The 26,722-nt window shown below is 37.8% G+C and overlaps 1 long non-coding RNA gene across 1 annotated transcript in view; it reads left to right on the top strand.

The window, feature by feature from the left end:
* The window catches only part of LOC122175587, a 43,018-nt gene extending 22,839 nt beyond the window's left edge, over window positions 1–20,179 (top strand). The window contains exons 3-4 of the long non-coding RNA XR_006177444.1: window positions 19,479–19,628; window positions 19,901–20,179. This is a non-coding gene — a long non-coding RNA (uncharacterized LOC122175587). The remainder of the gene's footprint in view (window positions 1–19,478; window positions 19,629–19,900) is intronic.
* The last annotated feature ends 6,543 nt before the right edge of the window (window positions 20,180–26,722 follow it).

Consider the following 26,722-nt stretch of genomic DNA (forward strand, 5'->3'; position numbering starts at 1 on the left):
CCCTAAGGTGGCAAACACTTCAGGTGAATGCCCGCTTGCTTAACACCGCACAAAGCACTGGAATATTTCCCCTAAGATCTTGTTTATTTTATTCACTCAGCCCCATGGAAACAGAGGATCTGAAAGAAAAAAGTTAAACTCTTTGAGCGGCCACAGCATTTAAAAGTGTTTTTTTTTTGTTGTTTTTTTGGTTTTTTTTTTTTTTTGTTTTTTTTTTTGTCATATGGTAAGAAAAAAAACAGAGCCTTGAGTTGCAAATGATGCCCAAACTGACAGATCCTTTTGCTGTGCTGTGCTTTCATTTGTAATACAACATAAACAGCCATCAAAACAGAAAAAAAATCCAGGCAAAACCACTGTGCAAATATTTTTTAAATGTTTGTCTGTTAGCTTGTCCTCATCCCCACAAACTGTAAAAGTTAATTATGTAATTTGAGAAAAAAATAATCTCATATATAATTCCAAAAATTAGTATTTTTGTTAAAGATAACACCTGAGCAGAACCATTTTATGAAAATACGTGTCATTGATTTCACCTCTTTTCCAGCCTTAAAGCAGGGGAAGTTGTGAATGAAAAGCTTTTGGGCAAAGAAATATCCTTCATCAACACATGTAGGAGCAATGCAGTGGCACTGCCTGGTGGTGGGCATCTGCCATCTGCTTATAACCTGTAATGAGTTACTCAGGAGATATGAATTTCAGGAGAGCCCTGAGAGCTTTTGGATTCTTTGTGCCCATTACCATAATAACTGAAGTAAAGTCCATTCTGTATTGTAGCTGTGCATTAACATTGCTCTTGTACTAAGCAGCAGGCAAAGCAATGCATCCTCCTCTAGCAAAACTATCTTCTAAGGGTGAGTTCTGGTAACTCATGCTGGGGATGTCCATTGTCCTTGAGAGAATTCTGTGGAGGTAGTGTAGATGGTATGCTCTGAATTTATTTCTAGGGTGAATTTTGCCGAAATCTCGCTTGTTTTCTTCAGTACTATGGATGCCTGTGTAATTAGATTCATGTTCAGGTTATGATGCATCAAGATTGGATTGCAACTTTGATTACACATTCAGCTACTCTGTATTTTAGCAACATTTCCAGTGGGGGGGGAACAAACAAGCTGTAGGAGAAGCAACACTGATCCCGGTGTAAAATTTTGATCCTTCATAAGCCTCTGTATCTGAGTTTTCTATAATCTTTGCATTCCTCTAGAAGAGTTTAAATTTTAATACCCCTTTTCTCAGCACAGTGTGAAATTTGTGTTTCTGAAACTGAATAACTTGGCTCCTGATAAATATACTGAATAGCTTAGGAGATGGTATTGCACTGCTGATGCCACCTATGTTTCTAGATGGGTTTTTCAAGCTCTGAATGCAACCTCTTTTAACAGATTGATTTCAGTTAAAAAGGAATATGCTACATTCCTAGTTCTGGTATGACTGGAACACCTACGAGACTTCAGAGTGATTAAAGGTTTGATAAACAAAGCATTCACAATATAACAAGTCCTGTGGATTGTGTGGATGAATTTATTTCAGTTTTGCTCTAGACTGGGTAGGAAAAAATTGCCTGCAGGAGCATAAGAGTAAAGAGGGGAAGAGTTAACTTGGGATTCACAGAAAATTAGGTAGATAGCAGGGGTAAGATTGCTGGTATATACATGTGGAGCTTGAAAATTAAGGTTCCATCTGACTAGGCAAGTTACTGTGCAGTTAAACATTGTTTAACCACTGCACCAGAAATTATGCTTACTGAAACTTCTTCTATGGACACAAAGTTGTAGAGAAATTGTCATGGTAAGGTAGTGAAGTTAGATTTGATTTGCAGTGTAATTATTTAATTAAGTCTAAGATTGAAGAGTTTCAAAGTAGCCCTTTGGTAACACTTTCTTTGGTGAACAGACAAGAGTTTCCATCCTTTATTGATGAGAATTTCCCCACAGTACACTCAAATCATCATGCTGGGGGACTACTTTGGGAAGGCAAGTGTTTGTTGCAAAAGATATGTTTAATGAGATCCTCAGTGGCTTGGAGTCAAGTTGCAGAAATTTCAGATTAAATATAAATCTTAGAAATGAAGAGGATGGCTCCTAGGTTCAAATTGTATTCAAGGGACAGTCTCCAATGATGTGTATCATCAGGGAAATTCTGATGCACATGGATGGTATTATTCTAGATGGAGATATTAGTGCTATAATAGAATTCAAGACTTACCATAAAATGCAGACAAGTATAGCTGGGGGAATACCTCTCCTGGCATTAATTAATGCCAAAGAGCTTTGACTTTCCAGTATTGCATTCTCTTATCTCAGTATATATCTCTGTGGCATGTTTAGCTTGTATGAACAAAGAGGTGGAGAAGCACTATTTTCATATAATCTTTTAATGGCAGAGGCTTTGCATGTTGGGGGTAGGAATGGTGAGGAGTTTGGTATTATCAAAATTCATGGCAAAGAAGAAGTTTTACAGAAAGCAGGGCATTAGCAAGTTCTCCTAACAAGTGGAAATGTCCTTTCCTGGACCTTGAGATGCAGTTAAAATGTAGGCATTTGCTCCTGAAAAGTAATACTTCTGAGCTGTTAGACTCGGCAAGTGGGAAGCTTTATGAGGAGCTGTTACAGCCCATTTTGGATGATGTCAACTCATTATGCAAATGAACCAGTGTTCATTTGTAATTGTTGAAAGCACTTTAACTGGAGCTGCCAGTACAAGAGTGTATTATGCTGCCATTGTAACTGAATTCCTGCTGCTGAACTGACCAGAACTTTTTTATATTTTACTAGACTTGAACTTTACCGGTTTAGTTCTTCCTTCCACAGTAACCTAAATGTTGCTTTGAATGAGTTCTATTCAAAATACACATTTAAGAAGAGAGATGATCAATAGCACAATTCTGCTGCTAGAAGGGCTCTCTGATTACACCTAGGAATTTCTCATTTTTATGTCAATAGTAACCCTGTGAATTAACTTGATTCTCCCTCTAGGAACATACGTTAGTTTAACTGAGATCTTTAAAGTCTCAGTTACTGCTGACCCAGCAAATTTACACTATATATCACCTACCTGTGGCATTTATATTTCCAGAACATTGCTCATGCCTTTTTGCAGAACACTGTTCAGCAATGGCCTCCATACTTACGCAGATTGGGATCTGGAAATCTATAGTTACGGCTTTCCTATCATCTGCTGTTTATGGTAGGTACCCTTACTGAGCTTAATCAAAAACCAAGAGTCTGTTTCTTGAGAGAGTTGTTTAATGTTAAGTGCTTTTCCAGATGTCCATAGGATTGGGCAATCCCTGTGTTAATCTCTCGTTTGTGGTGATTTTCAGAGAGAAAGCAGTGCTCTCAGCTGACTTCATGCTGAGATCTTCTGCATACAGTATTGTCAAAATATCTCCAGTTTGTTCTGGAGTAAGGATTTCTGGACACATGTTTCATTCATCATTTGCGATTTGTATTTGTTGCAGTCCTAATTCCCCAGCCTCACTTCATTCCCTCTGCTTCTCAAATTCAAATCTTAAAACAAAACAAAACAACCTCTTTTTCAGTTTGAATTTACCTTTTCCCTCTCATATCCTCACCACTGATATTTGTCACAGTCATTTCTATATCTTTTTTTTGTATCTATGTATTTTGCCTGCATTTACATACTTCCATGCTTCCTATATAAAATAACTTTCCGGTTGATGCGTACTGCAGTGTTTTTTAAGAAGCATATAAAAGCCTTTCTTATTCAGCTAAATGTTTAGCATGGCCATACCACACACTGCTTTTTTGTTTTACGTGCTTTTATTTAAAATGTGCAGTGAAATTGCTGTTGCTGTCATTTCAGAACTCAGTTGCTTATGGGACAAACATTTGGGTTTGTTTGCTGACAGAGAGCAGGTGGATCTGCTATTGACTATAGCATGGGTATTTTTCCAGTGGGAATTGAATTTAGGCATATACATGTTTTGTTTGTTTGTTTTTTCCCTCTAAGTTATATGTGGACACAAATCCTTACAGTCTTTGATACGTATTTAAGTGCCATAAAATTCTTTAGCTAAGGTCAGCTCTTGAAAGAATAGCAACAGGCAATTAATTTATGACCTTAAGTGTTAGAGTCAGGGAAAACTAAAGACTAATTGAGGTAAGCCATCACTTGACTGTTTATTTTCGTAACCTAATTGCTCATTTCATAATGGCTGTAGGCAATGTGATTAATATAAGCTGCGAGAGCAGTCAAGCTGAAAGATGGTAATGGACTACATGCGGGTATTCTTGTTCTCCATCCACTTATTTTTGCTGTAGTTTTGAAAAAACTCTTCAACTGAGCTCTGTTATGAACTGAAATTACTTTAGTATCCAGCAGGTATATCAAGGTCAATTTATCAACAGGCATATTGCTATTGCTGATATTGTTTAAGGCAATAAGTCATCTAAACAGATTTTTCTTGTTTGTTTGTTTTTTTGTTTTTTTTTTTTGCTTCTTGCCCTGTATCATTCGGTTTCATCTTCAAACTCAAACAGTATATAGATGCTTGCTTACCATTTGCAGGTCAGGGCACGTTCTTAAGCAGGGAGGCTCCTTCCCAGAAGGCTTTGTTTCTTGCTTATTATTTCAGCTCTGTAATGTATCGACCAAGCCATTCACGATCCATTACTGCTCCATTTTCCTTTTTTCAAAAGGCATAAAAGCCCTTTGTTGTTAGCTTTATTTCCTGTATCTTTTTAAAGCAATGTGATGCTCTTCTGTATATGAACAAGGTGAAGTTGATTGAATGAGAAATTCTTTCATGTACTTTCCTGCATTAGACTTTTAAATTGTGGGACAAAATTAAACCAGATATGCAGTGATGCTCTTATAAGATATTTAAAGTCCAGTTCTGCTGGCAGCTGGCCTAGATAGTCATGGTATTAGATTGCTTCAACAAAGTGGAAAAGCGTGACCTTGACATCTTCCGTTACTTTGAAATAAAGGTGGTACCAGTCACTTGCAAGTGAAAGAAAAAATACATTACAAAGACAGGAGATTAACACAGAATGAATTCTGGAGCCTAGATCTGCCTGGATGGGAGGAACTGGACTTAAAAATTCTCCAGAGGAAAAGTAATTTTCTCCAGTTGAGTTTCCTATTTGGAAGCACTGTATGGCGAGCAATTTCACTTACAACCAGCTGAAAGATGCTTAACACGTGATATATTTTTAAATTATTTTATATTTAAAAATAAGCCAAAGGCTGCATAATTATATTTAGTGTGTACTGGACAAAGTACAAAACAAGTGCATAACAATAAAGCTAGGCTCTTCATGTTAAGAAAAATAGTCCACCTATAGAAGAAGAAGGCTGTTTCACCATTAACCAGTATTTCATTTGCATGCATGCACGTACTGAGGGATGTCACTCTCTTAAGCACAAGCACAAGCTGATATACTGATATGCCTTGATCACAACAAATAAATCTGTATCTCTAAAAGCCTTCTTTCTGAAAGCATTATAGCATATAGCTCAAGTTATAAGCTTCTCCCAGGATGGTGGATACATTTGACCTTAAACTTATATGTTCTTCACAGTCCAGTAAAAGCCTGGAGTAGGTTCCTAGATTGTGTGTTTTTTGTACTGCGTTGTAGTTATTTTTGCCAGTTTATAGTTTGTGATGCACTGATACATACAATTGACAACACTCAGAGTAAGTTTGCCTCAGTGATGTCTGCAGTGCTTATTAATTGCATACACCATCAGGAATGGAATTTGTAAGAAGACATTCTGAATTTTAGAGCAGACAAAAAATTAATTTATCCTATTTCCATCCCACAAAGTATTTTCTGTGAGGAAGATCCAAATTCTTCACCCTTTACTGGTGAAAGTGTAGGAAAGTTCAGTAGTGCAAAAAATCCGTTCGTGAATCAGTAGCAGAGGATGTTTGTACAGATTGTACTAAATTAAATAATTAAAAGGTGCAATTTGGCACTATTTCTTCCAGTGCAGTTAGTAAGTAACAGAGAGCCTTGTCTAAGCAAGGTCCCACTGATTAATATCAAATGACTGATGCAAACACCACCACTCCAAAGTTTAGGGAGGGAATGCAAGCCATCTTGTATTCAGGCATACAAAGGCTTATTCTTCAGAGCTTTTTGTGCCTTTTTTGATGTTGTCAAATAAAGTAACAATGTATTTAATTCACATGGTAACGTTTATCCCAAAACTTCTCTGGTGAGGCTGCCAACATCCTAGAACAGCCTATGCGAACAGATGGACCAGGCTCTTAAAGCCGATCCTCCATCATTTCCCATACTGATTCCTTGCAAGTTTGTCCAACAGAGAAGAGAAACCAGAATGCTCAGACTTTGCTGCTGTCAAGGATGCAACACCAGTAATTGGCGTTATTGCCAAAGATCCAGTTTACTTTACGGTTGTTCTGCTTTACTATACCATTCTCTACTTCCAGTTCTTCTTTCTTCTTCGCTAAAGCTGAATACTTTAACTGGAGTTGACATAGGCATGCCACAGCTAGCAAAAATCGCAAATGTGAGGAAAAAATAGGATTGTTATAAGACACAAAAACTTAATATATTTATTACTAGCAGCAATAGAAATACCAACTTCTCATCAACATAGGAAATGTGATTTGATTTCGAAAGTAAAGCAGCATTTTTTCTGCCCAAGTGGGAGTGAAAAACAAAGGGGAAAAATGAGCTTTCTAGTTTTACTTAGGTTGTTTTAGAATCATCTTCTATGTGGTACCCATCCTGTCTTAATATAGAGACTTGGTCCTATTCCACATCTGTGGTTGGGTGGTGGATTAAATATTCCACAGTTGAATGGAGGCAGTCATTAGATCCACCCTGTGTTCCTATGACTTTGTAGGTGTCACCAAGTTCTCTATAACTAGTGGCCCTTGTACTCCAATTATCAGTAAGGAACTGCTTTCACCTATGTTCATCTCTGCTATTAGCTAGACAGGTCCATATGTGCAATATGTCAGAAAAGCAGGTGAAATGTGCTCCTAAGGCAACTCTCATACTTAATTCCTATTAACTGACTTCTGTTCAAACTGGGGCTTTAGTTTTTAGATATAATACAGATGGACAGAAATAACAGGCTACTTTATACACAATTAGTCCTGTAGGAACATGCCTTCTGAGCTGTGCAAATGTTGAAAGAACTGCAGAGAAATTGAAGACTGATCATAAGTGCCCTAAGGCACACCCTTTATGTCAGCTTCTATTGCTTCATCTTTTCCTTCCTTGAGTCACACTCTTGTCACGTTGTTGTTGTTGTTTCTTGCTCATTTTTTTGTTGTGCTTATGCATTTATCTTTACTGCTTAATCATCTTGTAAGAGATTATTTGTGCGACTTTACGGAATATTTATTCTGCTACAAAAAATCTTCCAAATTGCCTCGAGTAACTGGGTACTCCTCTGGCACTGGTCTGTCTGCATGTCCTGTCCTCTTTTGCTCTCAAAATTTGCGGAATGTTTCCACCTCAGTCAGGATTTTTGTAGAATAGCATACGAATGCTTAACAGTTTGTAGAACTGCATACTCTCTGACTAGTAGTAATAATGTGCAGTGATACACTCTGGAGGTGTTTTGATTTCCCTTTGTACAGACAACATAACCCCACAGTTGGTGAGGCAGTGAGAAAGACAGACACGTGCTTGTACTTGCTATCTTCCAATTTTTTTTTTATATTCTATGTTTTGGAATTTCCTTGATGTTTCTTTTGGTACTTGACAGTGATTGCTTTATCCTGCTTTTACTGTCTCCAGTTCTACCATAAAATAATGCTACGTGAGTTACTTTCAGAGGTATACAAACTATAGGCAGAAATGTCAATAGGAAAAACTGTATTGTGTTGATTTACCCTTCTTGCAGAGCTCTATCTGTGTGTTAGCATTTAAAAGCACTCCTAATGAGGAATGAGTATCAGCACATTCACCTATTTCTATTCTACTGCAGAAGACTTCTTGCTGAGAAGAGATTAACATCTGGGTCAGAGAACCAACAGAAAAGCCCCCGAGAAACAGGAATACATTTTTCTTTTTAAAACGGAACAGAATATTGATTCTTTCTAGAATTGCAGTTTTTCTTCTGGAAGACCTTACAGGGAAAATTAAAAAGAAAGAAAAGAAAAAAAAAGCTAACTAATAGAAAACAGACATTAGGTTATGTGTGTACAGTTTGTACAATCTATACAAGTCCAGGTTCTTCAGCCACCTTGTAGGGCCTGCCTTTTTTCCATGCCTTGTCCTTTGTATTTATGTCTGGTGATAAATAATTTTTGCTCTGTCGTGGATATTTTCACCAAGGACTTGCTGTGGAGTGCAGGAGTTGACTAATATTTAGTGAAAAATAAGCCTACTTTTTTATAACAGTATGTTAAGTCTCAGCCATCTGTTTTGCACAGTCACAATTCTGGTGCTCCTGAACAACTTCCAGGCAGAAGGAAGAGACAGAGTAAGGAGAAGAAAAGGTAATCAGAGGCAAGCGTGCAAAGAACAGGAAACCAAGGGGGAGATTATACCTACAGACAGAATGCAAAGGCAAAAATAATTGCAATCTCTGAAATAGGTAGGAAGAAATTATGGTATATAAATCATTGCTGAGACTGAAGGTACTTCAGTACTTTCTAAACCAAGCTAGTATCACAGTTGTTAGCTGTAATGAAACTGGGGATAGGTTTCCTTTGTCTTTCTCTGTTATGAGTGGTAAAAGAGGAAGTGAGGAAAGGATGAGAGACCATGGGTAAACAGAAATCATCCAAAAAAAAAAAAAAAAAAAAAAAAAAAAGAAAAGAAATTAGTTCACTCTGAGCAGTACAAATTAAAACGGGTTAGGAATTTTCTTCAAGATTATTCTGAATAGCTCAAAAAGTCAATTAAAAAATTATCTTTATGACTTGCTTGTTTACAAGATTAAATGGTTCAGTTGCTGCTTTTTAAGTCAATTTGTTTATGATTTGTTTATGGACTGCATGTATTTTTTGTTCTTTATGTGATGACTTCTCTTTGGGAAGGACCTTTAAAGGAATAGTTCATCTGTTAGGGGAAGGTGTAAGAAAAATTAGAATTACAAGCTGCTAGATCACAGTCCTACTCTGCTTGCAGCAGTTCTTTTTGTGCAGGATGTTTCCATATATATCTGGGTTTGTAATTCTGAAGTCATAAATGTTTAGACATTCTGTGAAAAAGCTCTCTGACATTTGAAGAGAGAAACACTGTTGTCCTAGAGAAAGACCGAACAAATAGAGACTGTACTTAGTTGCCTTGCAGTTTATCTACTGGTTAATGGAGGGGAGATCTCTAACCAGGAATGCAGTTAATGCTGCCATCCAGTAAGGAGGCTTCTTGTTTCAGTAATCAATACCTTGCTTCAGAACTCTTTCCAGAGAAGGTCTTGAAATTTCTAGGGGATAGTGCTAAAGTTAATAGGAAAGAGTTCTGATACTGTTGTACACAGTAATTCTTAAAGAAAAATCCTGAGGTATTTACTTTCTCTTTGACATTTCTACCACTTTGCCTACAGATAGCAGTCTTCTTTGTGTTTACATATGACAAACTTTGTTTATAATTGTTTCTTTTCTATTAAAAAAAAAAAGCTGCTTTCAGCTCTTTCCTCCCCTTTTACATGGCCGCTGGCTATAAGGCTCTAGAGGCATCAGGAATCTCACCATCACTGAAAATGTATTATTGTACATCAATCCTGTGTGAATTGATATCAGCAAAGGCTGAGAGAATTTATGCAGCCTAAACTTCCCAATGTGGAACTCCTTGGAGATAGTGCCAGTGTTGTTTTGTTAAGTTTAAACTCTTTCACTGAAGGCGTTTTGATGTCACTGGGAATGACAGACTTTGGAGTAGGTTTTTGATTATTTCCCTACAAAATTAGCCCATTAAATGCATTTTAAAGTGGAAATGTTTGACCAAATGCTTGTAAATAGAAAGTAAGCTCTGAAGTGGTGATACAGGCTCAGAGGCCTCAGCGCTATGCAGCCTGGGCTGTCAGACCTATGCATGCAGTGAGTGGTGGAGGCATTATGTATAGCTTTTGTGCTGAACCCTGCACATATGATGGCTGTGTACCTCTGAGGGGTGTAGTTCTGTGAAAGCAATACTGACTTTCTATCTGTCACTTTGAGGACTTGTTTACTGTGAGTCCAAGCTGAACGCCCGTTGGTCTCATTGGCTTTTAGGGCAAGAAACAATCTGGCTTTAACACAGACCTTTTCCTCCGTGCTCAGTGGGGCTTGTCAGCACTGCATCATCCAGTACTCGTCATTACAGCCTGCGCTCGCTCTCCTACAGCATGTATTGAACGATCCAAAAGGAAACCTTGCAGTTGTGGCTGAGAGTTATTGCTGCAAGCCAGTGATTTCCAAGGCTCTCTGTGTTTTCAGATGAGGAAATTCAGTGATGAAAAACAACCACAAAAAATAATTGTCGGAACACAATGCATCTGCTGTGCTATTTTGTTACGCTTCATTAAAATGAATTGGATACAGAATTATTTTTTTACCTCAATATTCATGTTCCATCTGATGTGAAATGAAAATGCACTTGCTTTGATAAACGGATAGGAGAGGTATCTGATTTTATTTCTCTGCTGATTGTTAAACAAACACTCTGTGCTTTGTTGAAATCCTGTTTTGTAGCTTACAATCATACCCTCCACAGAATCAAAATGTTCTCTGTCATCTGAGGAGTAGCAGTTTCTACAGGACTAATTGTCCTTGTTCCTTAGAAATCAAAGAACGCCCAGCAACACAAAATTACAGTTAAGTTCTGATCCTTTGTCACATTGAGAAATGCTGTGGTTGGGAAAATATCTCTGCGAGTTATTTATTTGAGCATAGAGAACTGTGAAGGGGGGACAATTTTCTTGGCTGTTACCTTAGTAGGCTCCAGGGCCACAGAATCTAAGCTGTAGATGTGAAGGAATTAGAATATGCAGTGACACCAGTGCGATGTATTGCAAATACAGCAATCCAAGTTGGAGTTCTTAGTCATAGTCCATGAAATGCAATAGCTGGAGGCCTTGCCAAATAAATTCCCAAGTTTCTTCTTCCTGGTGTGATGTTATTGATCCCATTATTCCCGCACACTGAGCAGGAGACATAGTTCTGCACTAAATGTATCTTTTGTACTTGGGAACAAGTCAGGGTAATAGTTGGCTCTTCAATGACTACAAGCATTCAATTATAGTTAGCAAATTTCTGTTAGTGATACAAGTCTGAATCAGAGTGAGCCAGCCTATAGTGAAATTCTGAGTTAGGTCTTTTGATTGGGATTTATTCTTCAAATACATTACTAGGCAGAGAAATTGCTGGAACGCCAGATGTCGAGAGCAAGAAGAAAAAGTCTTATCCATGCAACATGAAGTCGGCTATCTTGTATGATAACTTCTCAGATGTCAAGTGATTTGAATTCAAGATGTAAGGAAATTTATTTAGACTGCCTGTGCTCTTTTCAGTAAAGAAATGTGTTATTATTTGCATAGGAACTATTTCCCCACCATCTCATGCTGAACTGAAGTATGACACTGCATTCCTCAAGATGGTGAGGAAACCCAAGTATTGGCTTGGCACTTAGCATTGCTGCAGAAGCCACAGCTCTTAGAAGAGCCTGATGTTAGAAAGATTCGTGTAGGAAGACTGGAAATGAAAGCAGATCAACTGGTAGGAAGCAAAAGCAATAGGAAGAAAGGTTACTGATGTCTCGTTCTAATTCTGGTGTGTTTTTGTGGAGTTGTCTGTAGAAAAGCAAGCAAATTGAGAGGCAACAATGGTACAAACGAGTGGGCTGGAAGCCAGCCATTAGTTCTGTGAGAGGCGATCAAGTGCAAGTGTTGCATCCTCTGTTAGGCTGGTTTCCAGCATGTGGTCAGAGTCACAGTGCTGATTTTAGTGGTTACGATGTTTTCTCTCCACTTGCATGTTTTCCACAAGGTTAGCCAGGGCACATGCTGCCCTATGGCTTTGCTGCTCTGCTGCTCATTATGCTAAGGTATTGCAGCTGAGCCCCACTTAGACTGGTCCTTCCAGGCCTGCGGACCTGCTGCCTTGTCTGCTGCCAGGCTGGGACCTGGCAGGGAACAGATCACTCTTCTGAGGAAGTTTATTTCACATGAGGCAATTCTAGTGAGTCCCAAATGCTCTGCTCTATTCCTTGCAATGAGATTAGTTAAGAAGGTAAATGCAAGCTGTTCTGGCCCTTCCTGGGCCATGAGATCTTAGGCTGCTGCATGTTTGTGTGTTGCTTTGAGTGAAGTAGTCCTGAGGGGAGTGGGATTGGGATTGTATAGATGTCTGTAGGATGTGGAACTTCTTTGAGGGATGGAAATAATTTAAAAAATGTGTTTTGTGAGGAGTAGCAACAACCAGTGGGGAGAAACAGTGCATGAAATTTTTAGGAAACAAGCTGAAACCCAGGCCTCCAAGTCAGTGTGAAATCTGTTGCAGCGTTGGAGCGTGATGGGCTCCAGCTGTAAAAGGAGCCTGAGAAGATGAGAAGGTAATGTCCAATGCATGCTATACCACGTTACATGACATAGGCTTCTTATAGGAATCCAGTGAAGGGTGTCAAATCGTACTGCAGTTGACCTAATTTTCTCACTGATGAGTTTCAAAAGTTTGTTTCAGAAGATGCTAGCTAGTTTTCATGTACTTTAATTTGTAATCCGAGCAATAAAAGGAAGGTACAGTGGGTAAAGTATATGTGGATGTATTTACTATTATGCTCGCAATCCATCAAAACAGAGGCTTTGAGAAATGGTTTGTAGGTGTGCTACATAATAGGCAGCTTCTTCCAGAAGGTCTTTCCCCTGGAGCTTAAATGGTGCACGTCAGCAACTTCCTTTAAGGTTGCCTGGTGCTGATGGTAGTGAAAACTTGCCTCTATGTATTTAGGAGGCTAATAAATTCAGTACTTTATTTTTAAAATGATCCTCTGCAGGCGAATTTTAGCATTCTGGTCTGCTTGAAAACTATCTTCTAGATTTTAAAATTAAAAGAGAGGGGGCCTGAACTAAATGCATTATCAAGTATAGGGTTGCTTAAGTAAGGCTTTTTTGACCCAAGCCTTGGTGTTGAGTTTTTTAATGCTGTGACCTGCCCGTAAACGCTTTCATTTACCCAAGACTGGATGGCAGATGTTTAGGAAAAGCAATAAATAAAGATGTTATAATTGTTTAAAACTGAAGTACTATCTTGGTCCACTTAATTCTGCGACATCTGCCAGTGGCTGAATGCAGAGGAAGGTGCATTTTACTTTTTAATTAGGATCTGACATTTTAAAATGCTTCTCATGCTCAGGGAAGACTGAAATTCAGGTTATATACACAAACCATATGTGGAAGATCTTATTTACTGTCTGGGATATTCTAAAATGTGTGAAGGTGATGTTCCTGACTGTATGTCTCTGAAGGTACAGATTAAAATGATTGCATGCATCTTTGAACTGCGGCAGCTATTGAAACATTTATATAACAGTACTGCAAAATGTATGTCTACACAGGCAGCCTTTCTAGCTTAGAGATATAATTAAACAGGCAGATGAATACATGAATGCTTCAAGTGCTCATTTATAAGTTTTTAATCAACTTCTTCCTAAAGTGATAGAGCAGTGCTAGTACTAGATACTCTGAGTAAGAGTATGGAAGCAAGTACAGTGACATTGTGTATGGTGGGAAGACATTTTTGTTGTATAGTTGAGAACACTCTGAATACTCATACTTTATTTCTGTAAGTACTGTGAAATTAGGATCTTATGTGCATGCAGAAATTTATCAAGCGGAAGAGCTATTCGGTTGAACTGTGGCTCTATACAGACAGACCATGTCGCAGTGGTTCAAAAACAAGGCTGGTGGTGCACTTTTGCTTCAGAGTATTACATAATTAAGAGATAGTAAGAGACTACAGCTGTAATAGAAGTGTTTTGTATATTCTCAGTTGTGTTTCTGAGGCATTTGACACTATAACATCTATTTAGTACTACCTGTCAGCAGAGAAGACTGATGAATCTACATGAAGATTGCCATTGAAATTATTTACATGCAAAATTTAACAACACTTCAAGGTTCTTGATATTTCAATGAAATCTTACTGCCTCACCAGATTAATTTCATAGACAAAAAATACTAGTGACAAGGCTAGTATTTGAATGTTCGCTTCTTTTCCACAGTAAGAAGCAATTCAAACTCTACCAAATTAAATAATAATAATTATTAAATTAATTAAAAAAAAAAAAAACATATTTTTTGAGGTTGATGGAACTAATCCCATCCAAAAGCATGAAGGTAGGTCTATGTAAGAACATGAAGGTCCGTAGGGAACACATCAAGCTCTGATGGAAAGAGCTATGTGATCTGAGAGTGACTGGAGTTTATTTTTTCCTCCCTCAAGATTGGGATGGCATTTGAGAAGACTAGCTGTGTACATGTTAGAGTGCCTTCAGAGTATCTTGCAGGAAGTGAATTTTAGAGCTCAGCTACATAGTGGTGCTGGTGTCAGGAATCATAGCAGCAGGACTGGAATTTCTAGGTCATTGCTAGAGTTTATGTAGCTATTTCAGTCAACTTTATTTCCAGTTGCACAATAGATGAGCAAGAAATAGAATTCCTAGTTGTATTCTGTTCTTCTGAAATTCATTAACAATTAAGGCAATTCTTGAATTATGATTGAATTCACAGAGTATCACATTATATATATATATATATATTTATATTTATATTTATATGTATGTATGCACACATACATACATATCATAATCTTATTCTATGAATCATGCCAAAAGATGTTCTGGTCAGTACATTCAGTGGTCGGCACCTTTTAGTTTTCCTTAATTGGCTGATTAATCAAAAATCAAAAAAATATTTATTCATTTTTTTCCCCTACAAATTACAAATGAAAAGAAGGAAACAAACTGGTGAATATCTGGAATGTGATGGTTTACTAGGCTCAGCTACTGGGCTCATTTCGTGCACCAACAACTGAACATTTCAGACAGGAGATACATGCTATGAGGTTTTTATGTAATTATGATTTTGGGTACTTGGTCTGTGAATATATCAGTATTCATATGTGCTGAGCTGATGAAAAATTAAAAATGGACAGTGTAAATATTCATTAGCTATGATGAAATTAAAACTCAGTTTCAAAAACACTGTTTATTTTTTCCTGAATAAACCAATAGACTGGAGTGCTGCTGCTGGCAGCTCTTGATGTCATTTATGTTACATCCCCTAAATCTGACAGAGGGATAAGATGATGTGTTTCAGCCTTCATTTCAGATGACAGTCTAAATACCCTTTGGGTAAATCACCTTATCAATTTATTAATTTCAGTTCATAATCATGTAACCAGTGAACACTTTTTGCAGATAAGATGGAAGTGTTTTTGTTGAACTGTGCACAGCAAGCACTGTGGTTAACAATTGTGCTTTTTTTCGCCCAATGCCACACCAAGTCTAGTGGGAAAATCATGAGTTTTAGAGAGGTACTTGCAAGCTAAGGCCTTCATTTCATAGGGAATCCTCTGCACTGCTTGGTGAATAATTCCAATTGTTAATTTCTTTACCACATTTTTTGTGGTTAACTATTTTCCAGCCATTGGATCTGGTTACTCTGCCTGCCAGTCCTAAGAGCCGAAGACCTTTCCCATGTGATAGTAACTAGCAAATAGTCAGCATCCTATAACTTTTATTAAAACTTTTGACAGCAACAAAGTTATTTGTAAGGTGGCTTTATAAGCACTGCTCGGTTTTTCAGCTACTTAATAGAGATGTAATGCAGAAAGCTGGACACAGTCATTCACTACTGATAATATATACTTTTTACCTGTATTACAAATTTCTGTGTTCTTGGAAATACTGCTGGTTAAATTCAGGAAGGACTTAGTAGGTTTTGCTGCAATCATGGCAATTGAGTGAATCCTCTGCACTGAAAGCTGCTGTCTACAAAGCAGGATGTAGAGGGCAAAAGGGGTTGTCTTTGAACCTCTGAATCTCATCTGTCTCAGCTGGTAGATCTCTGCTTTCTCTACTTAGCATTTATTTTCTTCTCATCAAATCTCTGTGTTCAAGTACGAGAGTTTTGTGTCATGAGGTTGTTGCTGCCTGTTTGATGTTCTGGACAGAGGCCCTTTCATGTTTAGGACTATCTCTAGGTTGTTAAATTGACTAAGGATTTCGTAGTGGCCATGAAGGAAAATATATTTCACTTACAGAATTATACAAAAACTAGTACATGTAATTCATATTAAGAAGCTCTGAATAATTGCATGTGGCACTGTACGGTAGCCGATGTACCATTGTCTATTGGCAATAAAAGCACAGCCAGGAAGAGGTATGCCAGATGTCCCCATTCAAAAGCCTGCTAATTGTAGGACTGTGATACTCCTTGCAAAAGCATGAGGCCTTCTGGAACTGGGGAGGTGGGCTCAGTTCTCTCTCTTTGGTCATTGATTTTTCTCTGCCGTGGTGGGCAAGTCACTCTAGGTGTCTGTACCTGACTTTGTACATATTGTAAGCTGATGGCAATAGCAACTTTGTTTCCTATTCATAACTTTTTCATGTTTGTTTTACTGTTTTGCACATTTATTTTGAAGTTTAATAATACAACGAGGAAAAAAAGACAATCAGGAATCTGCAGACTTAGTAGATATTGCCCAAAAAGTGTAGGTAAAGAAAAATTCTGCCTTGTAAGATCACAATTGTTGGACAGAAGACAATTCCCAATTGTTCTTTTGTTTTCACTTTTTTCCATCTCAGTGACTGGTGTTTGAAGGTCTTCTTTTCTTTTAATCCCTACCCCTTCTGGTCAATCTTCTAGTATAAGTTTTAAATACATGGTAGACCTACTTTTCCATGAAAAATAGACTTCCAGCCTCTCATAATGCCTTGTACACATGGCTATATCTCTCTTTCAAGAACAGAACAAAACATAGCTGTGTATCCCTGAGAAACGAAGTTTTAGATGTCGCTCTTTAAAGAGTATATGTACAAAGTCCTATGTTTCATGAGGCTCAAATCACAAAAGAAGTGACTGTCAGGTGAATCCTTGAAATCATAGCAGATGGCTGTATCTAGCTTGATATAATTTCATCTTATCAGTGATTTTTGAATTATCTCAAATGCCATCATCTATGGTAAATTATATATTGCATCTGTTCTGCAGCAACAAGCGAGATCAGGAATGAAATGATATTAAGCACTCTCCCATCTGCCATAACCAAGGGGTGCATTTAATGAGATCTCTTTTCTTCTGTGCTTCCATTGCACCAAATGGAATTGAGAATGGCACTGAGTATTTAGATTTTTTTTCGGGAGATGATGCAAATTTTGAACAGTTGGGCAATAACTGCAATTTTTTTCAGTCTCTCTCCAAAAAATCCGAAAAGGATGGATTTTCTTTTCATGAAAGTTTTTGGAGTTTTTTGTTTCTTTCTGTTTTATGTTAATTTAAAACACAGTTTATCGAGTGGGATTTCTGTTATGTCAAAAGATATACTTCAATTTTAAATTCTTTAGTGAATCTCCAAGCAGACCTGTTCAAAGCAGAAAGCTGAAAACATGTAATGATTTTTTTATGACATCATAATATTCAATAGGATATTGAATATGGATTCATGAAATAATGCTATACAGATCCCCACAGAATGTTATGTTCCATGAACCTAAATAGTATTAATGGAATGCTGTGAAAGCTAACCTGAATATGAAATTGTGTTCGTTTGGAAGTTATTTTTTATTTAATCAGTGCAAATAGAAGGTAGCCTAAATTAGGAACATCATTATCAACTGAAACATCTTAATCTCAAAAGCTATTCTAAAAATCATTGATAATTCAAGCTTGCCTTTATACTTTTTACTGCCATGGATGTAACGCATGCAGGATCTAAGAAATAAGAGAGATTTCACGTTTCCTCAAGTTCTTCAGGTACGTTTTTTTTCCTTTCCCCAGTGAGCTCAAATACTGTCAGTGTATTTCCCTACCTAATTAAGTGGTCATTTCATCAATCCTCAGGCAGTAGTTTTTGTTATTTTGGAGGACCTTGTCAGGAAAAGGCTAAGTGTTCCTTTAAGGCTGAGATAGATTTCCTTGCCACTGTTCAGAGTTTTGCTATGGCAAAATGTGTTGCAGCCAAGTTATTAAACCTACTGATAAAAAACAAAGCTGCATTATATGTTCTCCTACAGGAAGAATTTTGTTCTGGAAAAGGAGGAGTTGTTCTAAACCTTTACCTTTGCATGGTTTTGAACCAAGATTTTAAGAAGATTACAATAGTTTAGTGGAAAGTGGCCAGCAAAGATCAGCAAGTGCAACTGTCTGACCACTGCAGGGTTAACCAAAAGCTAATGCACGTTAATTGTGTCCTGAGCCCCTACCTTAGGATGTGCCTTCCAGCCCTGTCACCTCCTCTGGACACTTTCAAAGATCCTAACGTCCTTTCTGTATTGTGCTGCCCAGAACTGCATGCAGTATTTGAGGTAATATCTGACGCTTTCTGTTCTGAACAGCATTATCTGAGATTTTGCCTTGAAATAGAGCTTGGGGATTTTTTAAGTGAGTTTTTTAATTTTTTAAGACCTCATATAGCTTATTGCTCTGGTGACAAAGAGAAGCTTTTCAATTTTTCCACTGAATACCAAAAATCAGTTGCTGATGTGGTGTTCCACTTAGCTCTGTAAGGTCTGTATTAGGAGGTTGGCTCCTTGATGGGTAGCAGCCTGCAGTTCCTGGCCTGTTCTCCAGAAATATCCCACCTCTTCATACTGTATTCCTTTTTAGCAAGCAACTACCTAGAAGTAGCAAGGCAGGCTCCTAAATGATTGTTATCTCATGAATGTTGTGTTCTATTTATAAAAATGATCACTATTTTCAGTTAATTCTTTTTTCTTTTTGTCTGAATCTCTCCTTTTTTTTCTGTTAGGTCTTCCTGGCTGGCACTAGTGGCAGTATTTCAGACTCCAACAATTACCGCTGTCTAATTTGGTTTTGCATTTTCTGTCCCGCGTCATATGCCTTCACTTCTGCTTGGCTCTTTCTCTTTGTTCTTAGACTGCTAAACTGTGCAGTTTGTCTCACATCTGCCTGCCTTCTCTCACCTGTTTGCTGTTGTAATCTCCTCTTGCCCTGCTCATCCAGTGCAGTATTTTCTTCTTTCTGTATGTATTTTCTTCTGCTTTTTCTATTTTCCTGTGGTTCTTTTTTTTTCTGTGAGCTGGCATTTACATATCTGGTTTGACTGTTTCCTGTTTTAATTTCTTGTATTCACAGAATCACAGAATGACCTGGGTTGAAAAGGATCACAGTGATCATCTAGTTCCAACCCCCTGCTGTGTGCAGGGTCACCAACCAGCAGACCAGGCTGCCCAGAGCCACATCCAGCCTGGCCTTGAATGCCTCCAGGGATGGGGCATCCACAGCCTCCTTGGGCAACCTATTCCAGTGCCTCACCACCCTCTGGGTGAAAAACTTCCTTCTAATAGAATTCATTACTATTTCAGGGGATGACTGACTGTGAGTACAGCAATAAACAGGGGAGTGAATACGAACTTGGATCAAGCACGTGGGATTTTCTGGGGCAGAGGAGTACAGCTGATGAAGGTGCCAAGAAGGAAAAATCAGAAAGTTGCCCCTTGGATCAGGAATCATTTGTAAGTGCTTCAGACCAACTCTTGAGTGTAGGATTAGCAGCTCCTGTTACAAGAAGTAGGATTTGCGGAAAGGATTTAGGAGGATTGGAGAAACACCTCCAAATTAACATATCAGATGGAAACTAAGTGAAAATGGAGCAGTTTTGTTGGTGTACTCTAACAAATAACAAAGCAAGAGTTTTTAACGAAATCTTAAGTGGAGCGGCACTAAAAGGGTGGATGTTTCTGTCGCTTCACGAAGTAGCTATGGTACATCTTGGCTTACATTGCAGATGTGGTGTTTCTATGCATGAAGAAGCAGAAAAAGAGGTGACTGGAAATGCTCTGAGATGATGGGACACCAGGCACCAAGTGACAGTCATCATTCTGCATATTGAAAAATGCTGGGATGACAGTGCAGTCCCATTGCTTTTCTGGCACAAGTAACAAGTAGGTCATCTGCAAATGTGTCGCTTGGGTCTAACACTGACAATTGACAGATGTATTTGGTTTGCACACAAATCTCTAGGCCCCCAGAATAAACCAGGGTTTTTTAAGTGGTGGTCCCATTATGATACAGCTCTTATAAAGGCAATAATATGTTTCTGGAATATGAAGTGCTGTTGGGATTTAGTGATGTTTTCCCAGCTTAATATAACTTGGGCTGTTTCCAAGCTCCAGTGGATCACAGCAAAAATGTGCAATGGCTGCTAGAACAGGCCTGCTCGGAATGGATCCATCTCAAAATTGGATGCTGGTACTGGCAGTATATATATTAAAGTGTGTGTGTGTATATGTACTTTTTGGTTTGTTATCAGTTATATATGTATATATAATATATATTTGTCAGGAGTGATACCCATGCAGTTAGCTGATATTTCTAGGGGTTTGGCTTAGCTTTAGCGTTGTGCTGGACTCATGATCTGAGAGTCAGGCTTAATGCTCTGGGAGTCCATTTCCAGAACTTTCCAATAAAATAGGAACAGCATATATGAAGCAATTACCTTTCAGGAAGCAGTATCCTATCTCTTCACACAGGAAAAAAAAAAAAAAAAAAAAAAAAAAAAAGCAGAGGCAGAATCTGTTATGTAGCATTAACCTTGAACCTCATGCAAACAATGCAGTGTTCTTCTTAATGCTATCAGAAAATGAATGATAGCAGTGGCGTTTATCATAGCTTTCCATATGAATCATAAATGCTCCCATTTGTCAGTAATAAAGGATTTAAGAAGTGTCAAATCTCAAGGAAGGATATTAATCCCCATTTTGTTTGATGAGTCTCTGCTCTAATAGTCTAACACTCTTACATGTACCTGTAGACTGAGAGTGGTTCAGTTAAGCCGTGAATATTGAATTGACATATATACATAATACACACAAAGCAGGATTACTGTAGGGAGAAAGGAGGGTTTTGTCCTCAATTGCCTAGAAAATCTGAAGAATTTTAAGACCTAACTTTCCTTACTGCTTTTTTTATTTTCTATGTTTTCCTCTTGAAAAGATTGGTGTGGTTTGTTCTCCATCTTCATCTCCTCAAAATATCTGCTCTTGGTGATAGAATAATTTGATTCTGCAACTTCTTTGTCATTCAGCTTTTCTATAGCCTTTCTATTTTCATACATATTCTAGTTAATTTTGTTGGCAAGTTAGCCTCTAATATCTGTCAGTAAGAAAAAATGTCAGATGGTTTTGGTTAGTGGTCAGGGAGCATCTTCCAAGTGATGCTGAGGGAAGGATCCAGCACTGAAAATCCTATGTTTTTATGTATGAAAGGCTCCTTTGTGTGTAGCAAATAGTAATGAAGAGGTTGAATTGTGTGCCTTATAATTTAGGCAAGATTTATAATCATTTAAAGCAGCAGTATTGTATCTGGAAGACTGACTCATTTGTGTTTTGCAAATGCTGTTGCAGCTTTTTGCTTTTAAAAAGATGAAATTAGCTTCACATTATTGTGTTTCTGTTATCTTCTAACTCTGTGACAGATGCTAGCTTATAGCATCAGCGTATACAGGTAGGAGAGCAACCGTTTTTTTATTGCTTTTTTGCATCCCAAGTCTAGTACTACTTTGTGTTTCCATTAGTAACTTGGATAATGAAATAAAGAGTGCACTTAATAAATTTGGAAATAGTAATAAGCTCTAGGGAAAGGCCTTGAGTGTTCTGAAAGAGTGTATGGTAATTTTGAGCAACTGGTGGAATCACCTGAATGAAGCAGAATTGCAGAAAACTGAATGCAAACCATGGTGCTTCACTAGGAGGAATCATCTGCAGGGGCACAAAAAGGGATGGACCAGGCAGGAACTCTGCAGACAGGATTTGAACATAAATCAGTGGTTTCCTACTGTTATTAAAACTCACTGATCCGAAATATTGTAGGATATAAAATGTTGTTCCCTATTGCAAACAGGTGGAGATATTTAAAAAAAAAAAAAAAAAAAAAAAAAAACCCAAATCCTTGGTATGTAAGAGTATCTAGACTCAAGTGCTATGCTGGGTTCTGAGCATCACACCTTTTGGTTTGTTATCAGTTTATTTATAAGCCCGTTCAAATGTCACCTCTTCCCTGTGCAGTGCAAAAGCTACCAAGGTTCCTTTTGTGTGGGGAATTTGTAATGTTTTTGTTCAAATAATGCTCTAAGGAGGCCTCATTGTGGCCTTCCAATATTTGGAAGGAGCAAATAAAGAGGAGGAAGAATGACTGTTTATGAGGGTGGATAGCGATAGGAAGGTGGAATGGTTTTAAACTGAGATGGGAGGTTTAGGTTAGGTATTAGGAGGAAGTTTTCCACCCAGAGAGTGGTGAGGCACTGGAACGGGTTGCCCAAGGAGGTTGTGGATGCCCCATCCCTGGAGGCATTCAAGGCCAGGCTGGATGTGGCTCTGGGCAGCCTGGTCTGCTGGTTGGTGACCCTGCACATAGCAGGGGGTTGGAACTAGATGATCACTGTGGTCCTTTTCAACCCAGGCCATTCTAGGATTCTAAGAAATAACCAGCATGCAAGGAGGGGATATATATGCACATATATTATTTAAAAGAACGAGAGATATCTTCAGATAAATGTTAATTACATTATTGTTTAGCCACTTTGCATAGTAAAACTTCATTATGAAGTGAATTCCTGTTCAGCATAAGAGAAGCAGCCAGTCACTGATTTGCAAAACTATCAGGACACTGGAAATGCTCACTTGAATCAGGACTGTAATTATAAGGGAATTTGCTGCAGGAAAATTTACTCACAGCACAAAGATTGAAAAGATCTGGGTGTCATCTATCAAAGTGCAACAATTAATTTTTTTTTTCCAAGCCAGAGATTGTTGTGGAAGGAAAAGAACTTGTTTTTTTAAGATGTCTTTCACTTACAGTGGAGAAAATAAACTGCAAATGTTACAGTAATTTTCTCAGATAACAGTCAGTAAGTCTATGAATGTACATACACACATGCAGTGAGTGGATTTATTCTGCTCTCTGAGGTTGGAGTCACCTATCGATACTGCTACCTGTAATTAACTCTCTGGTGTTAAATAATTCTCTTGGCTCGAAAAAAACAAAATAGCTAATCTGAAGAGGTGCTTTTCTCATTCCCAGTGTTCCTGTATCCCCCATAGCTGCTATGTGAATGCTTGTAATATTTCATGTACTCATCTATCTGACAATTGCTATGCAGCCTTCTCCTCCTCTCCTCTCAGGAGATAAAGCTGAGATGCTGTCATCCCATTGTGAGCAACCTGCCAGAGCAGGCTGTTCAGTGAAAAACACAGCATGTGTAAAGTGAACTGTGGGACCTGAAATCCACTGAGGAAAAAATGATTTAAAAAGACAAAAAGTCTTAAATTAAGAGACTTCTCAAACATTTCCCTGCTAAAATCTTCCTTATTGCTTTAAATGGGACTAAACATGCATATCAAAGTCCAAGAGGAACAATAGCAACAAGAAAGTCCATGTATAAGCCTGTCACTATAATGTAGTTAATTGTTCCTTGACAACTTAACCCTCCAGTAATAAAACAATTGACCAAGTTTATAAGGGGATTTTACTAAACCAGGAATTGAATGTTGTTCTTCAATTTGGAACAGAATAATAAGACAGATTTTGGGGGAAAGAAGCAATTATTGGAAATTGTTGTGGTTTTTACCAACTCAGACAAGTTAGTGCTGAGCTGGAGGCTGTCCCTCTGGCCTGACTCAGTCAGCACAATGGAGATGTGCAGGTACATACGTATGTTGGAGTGATATTTTCTACTTTATCTACAGAGAGAATGGGGAAGAAGGAATCTAATTCAAGCAAGGCTGAAGTCAGGCACAGGATCAGAAGACTAGACCCAGAAATGCTGTCTAGTTATCCTGTCAGTAGGAAGAAAGAATGATCCTATGAGGCAAAATTAATCACTTTTGGAACATTATGAAATTGCATCCCCATGCTTGCTGATGCAGCCGAAGCACAAGGGCACGTGTGAGCGGCACAATGCAGAATAGTCACTGTGTTAGCTAGAGGCTTAGTCTGATCTAATTAACCCTGCTCAGAGGCAAGGTTAATGAGCCTGGGTACGGTCCAACACATGAGCTTGGTGGGTTTTTTCAGCTTGCTTGGAGCTACCCTAAGGCTCTACCGTAGGAGTGCAGTATAGGCATGCAAGTCATTAAAATACAAATGAGTAATGTGACTTTGGGATTCTTGTGTGGTTTAATGCAGTGCTATCTCTTAATGAAATGGCACTTATGCTTCTAGGCAGAGTGACAGTCTTAGAACTACGCTGTGAGGAACTAGAAGATGGGAGCAAGGAGTGTCCAAAGGGCAAGTGACCTATGGAGACCAAATTAAAGGCAGAGGAGTGAAATGGTCTGTGGAAGTTGGAGTGAGATGGTTTTGCGTGCTGTTCTATTGTAGGTTATACTGGATGCTGTTTTTGCCACAGATTTTCTCTACGTGTTGCTGTTGTTAATTGATGTCTCCTTTCATATCCTGATCCCAGCCTCTGATAGAAACCAAGACTAGTCACGACACACTTTTACACCATGAGTTAAGAGCATGAGCTCCATCAATACAGGGGTTCCTTTTAGTATTTTCTGTGCAATCTCAGACACCTCTATACTACCTGCATTCCAGGAATGTCTGCATATCACACATTTCTGGTCATAATCCACAAATTATTTTTCAATAACCAAGCAACGCAGAGAGACTCAAAGTGTAGATGGTTTTATTTACACGGTGTAACAATATTTTCTCCTCCCAAAAACAGTTTCTTCCTTCCCACTATCCCCACTGCCCCATGTTTCAGCAATTAATGAGCTATCTCATTGCTTTTATGTCCAATCCAAACTAGTTAAAGGACAAGAAAGCATTATATAATTTCCTTATTTTTCCCTCATAGGTGGGACATAATTGCAGGTATTCAAATGAAGTAATAATAGTGTTAAGGCAAGTAGAATAAACGAGATAGATTTCCTTCTCAAGTGACTGGGACTGTTTTCTTGAGGATGGTTTATTCAAAATAATATAATCTAATTCACATCAATTAAGATGTATGAGTAATTAGCACCAGTCTAGTAAATCAACTGATTTTTCATAGAATATTAAGTTGTGGTCTTCTAGTCTAGTAAACAACAAATGTCATACAGTAGTTTAGCTATAAATTTTCAGTGTGTAATATTCTCATTAATTTCTGTTTTTCTTGCTTTTTGTATGAGGGTTTGTCATTCATCAATTTACTGAAATTACAAGAAAACTATAAATAATTCATGGACTTCTGTGTTTCCAAAATCAGTGTGCTCGTACTGACCACTCTTTCATATGGAATTACCTGCAACTCATAATCCCAACTTTCTTACCTCTGATTGGATGCTTTATATCCATTTGTTAGAATGGGATATATTTCAGTTAATTACACAATTTAATGCTTAGAGTGAATAACTGAAAGTATGAATTCAAAATTAGTATTTCATACATGTTTCAACTAGTAAAATAGTTACTGAAAAGCTTGCTGAAAGTAAATACAGAAATGGATACTAATTTGTCTAAATATAATTTCCAGTCTTTATATTTGCCATCAATTTCTTTCATCTATGACATGTACTACTTAGATTAAATGTTTAAGTAAAATTTGTTATAAAATTAGTTTGCTACTGAAATGTCTTCTCAGCCTCATTTTTGAAACTCTTATTGGAAACTGAGAGTAGTGGTAATAATATTTAATGAAATGTCATCTTAAAAGCTAAGTGATACGGATGTGCTTAACAAAGAGAATAGGTACTATTAATTTTGTTTCCAGGTTGGGGGAACTGAGGTCTAAAAAGATAGAAAATTTCTTGCCCGAAGTCATTCGGGACTCTGGAAGTAAATTCAGAATTAGAATAAAGATTCTTCCAGCTCTGTTTTTCAGCTTGCTTGGCAATCATGAACTTAGCAAGGAGAAATGCTGCAGCTTCAAGAAGTCCTTTAATAATTATAAAAAAGAATTATCACTCCAAAAATGGTACTTGATACCAGTGAAAGCATTCCTGTTGGCTTATCAATTTTAGTGCTACTTAAGCCTTTCCTTGCTTTCAAATAGTTTTTCAGCATATCCACTCTATGTCATTATAATGCCAGAGTGAAAATCAAGAAACTGAAAAAAAAAAAAAAAAAAAAAGTTAATCAGAAGAGGGCAAAAAAGACATTTCTGAATGAATTTTGCAATCCGTCCAATTCCACTTGAAAACAACATAAAGCTCACCTTGTTGACAGACAGCAAAGCTGTTCTTGCAGCTTTAATTCGTGCTTAGATTATTATTTTCCCCAAATACCAACATATACAGAAAGCTTCATAGTAAATTTTCTTTGCGTTTATGAATATGAGAATTTGATAATTCTGATCTTGAGTTTAATTTAAGAATTCAGCAAGCTGTCGATTGCATCACTTAGTGAATCAGAATTAGACTCAGATGTCTGATAGTTAAACGGTATCTATATTCCCACTCATTTTTCTCCTCAGTCTTCATGTACTCCAGAGGCACAGGAGTTTGCTTTCCTGTGTTCGTAACTGAGAGGAGTGAAGCTTTATAATCTGTATCATAGCCTAAGTAATCTGCAGTTACCAGACTAACTTATTCAAGTTATGTCATGTTTCTGCATTCTCTTT

Source organism: Lagopus leucura, unplaced genomic scaffold, assembly GCF_019238085.1.
Source record: "Lagopus leucura isolate 7727_CA_CO unplaced genomic scaffold, USGS_WTPT01 Super-Scaffold_739, whole genome shotgun sequence".
NCBI classification, from domain to species: domain Eukaryota; kingdom Metazoa; phylum Chordata; class Aves; order Galliformes; family Phasianidae; genus Lagopus; species Lagopus leucura.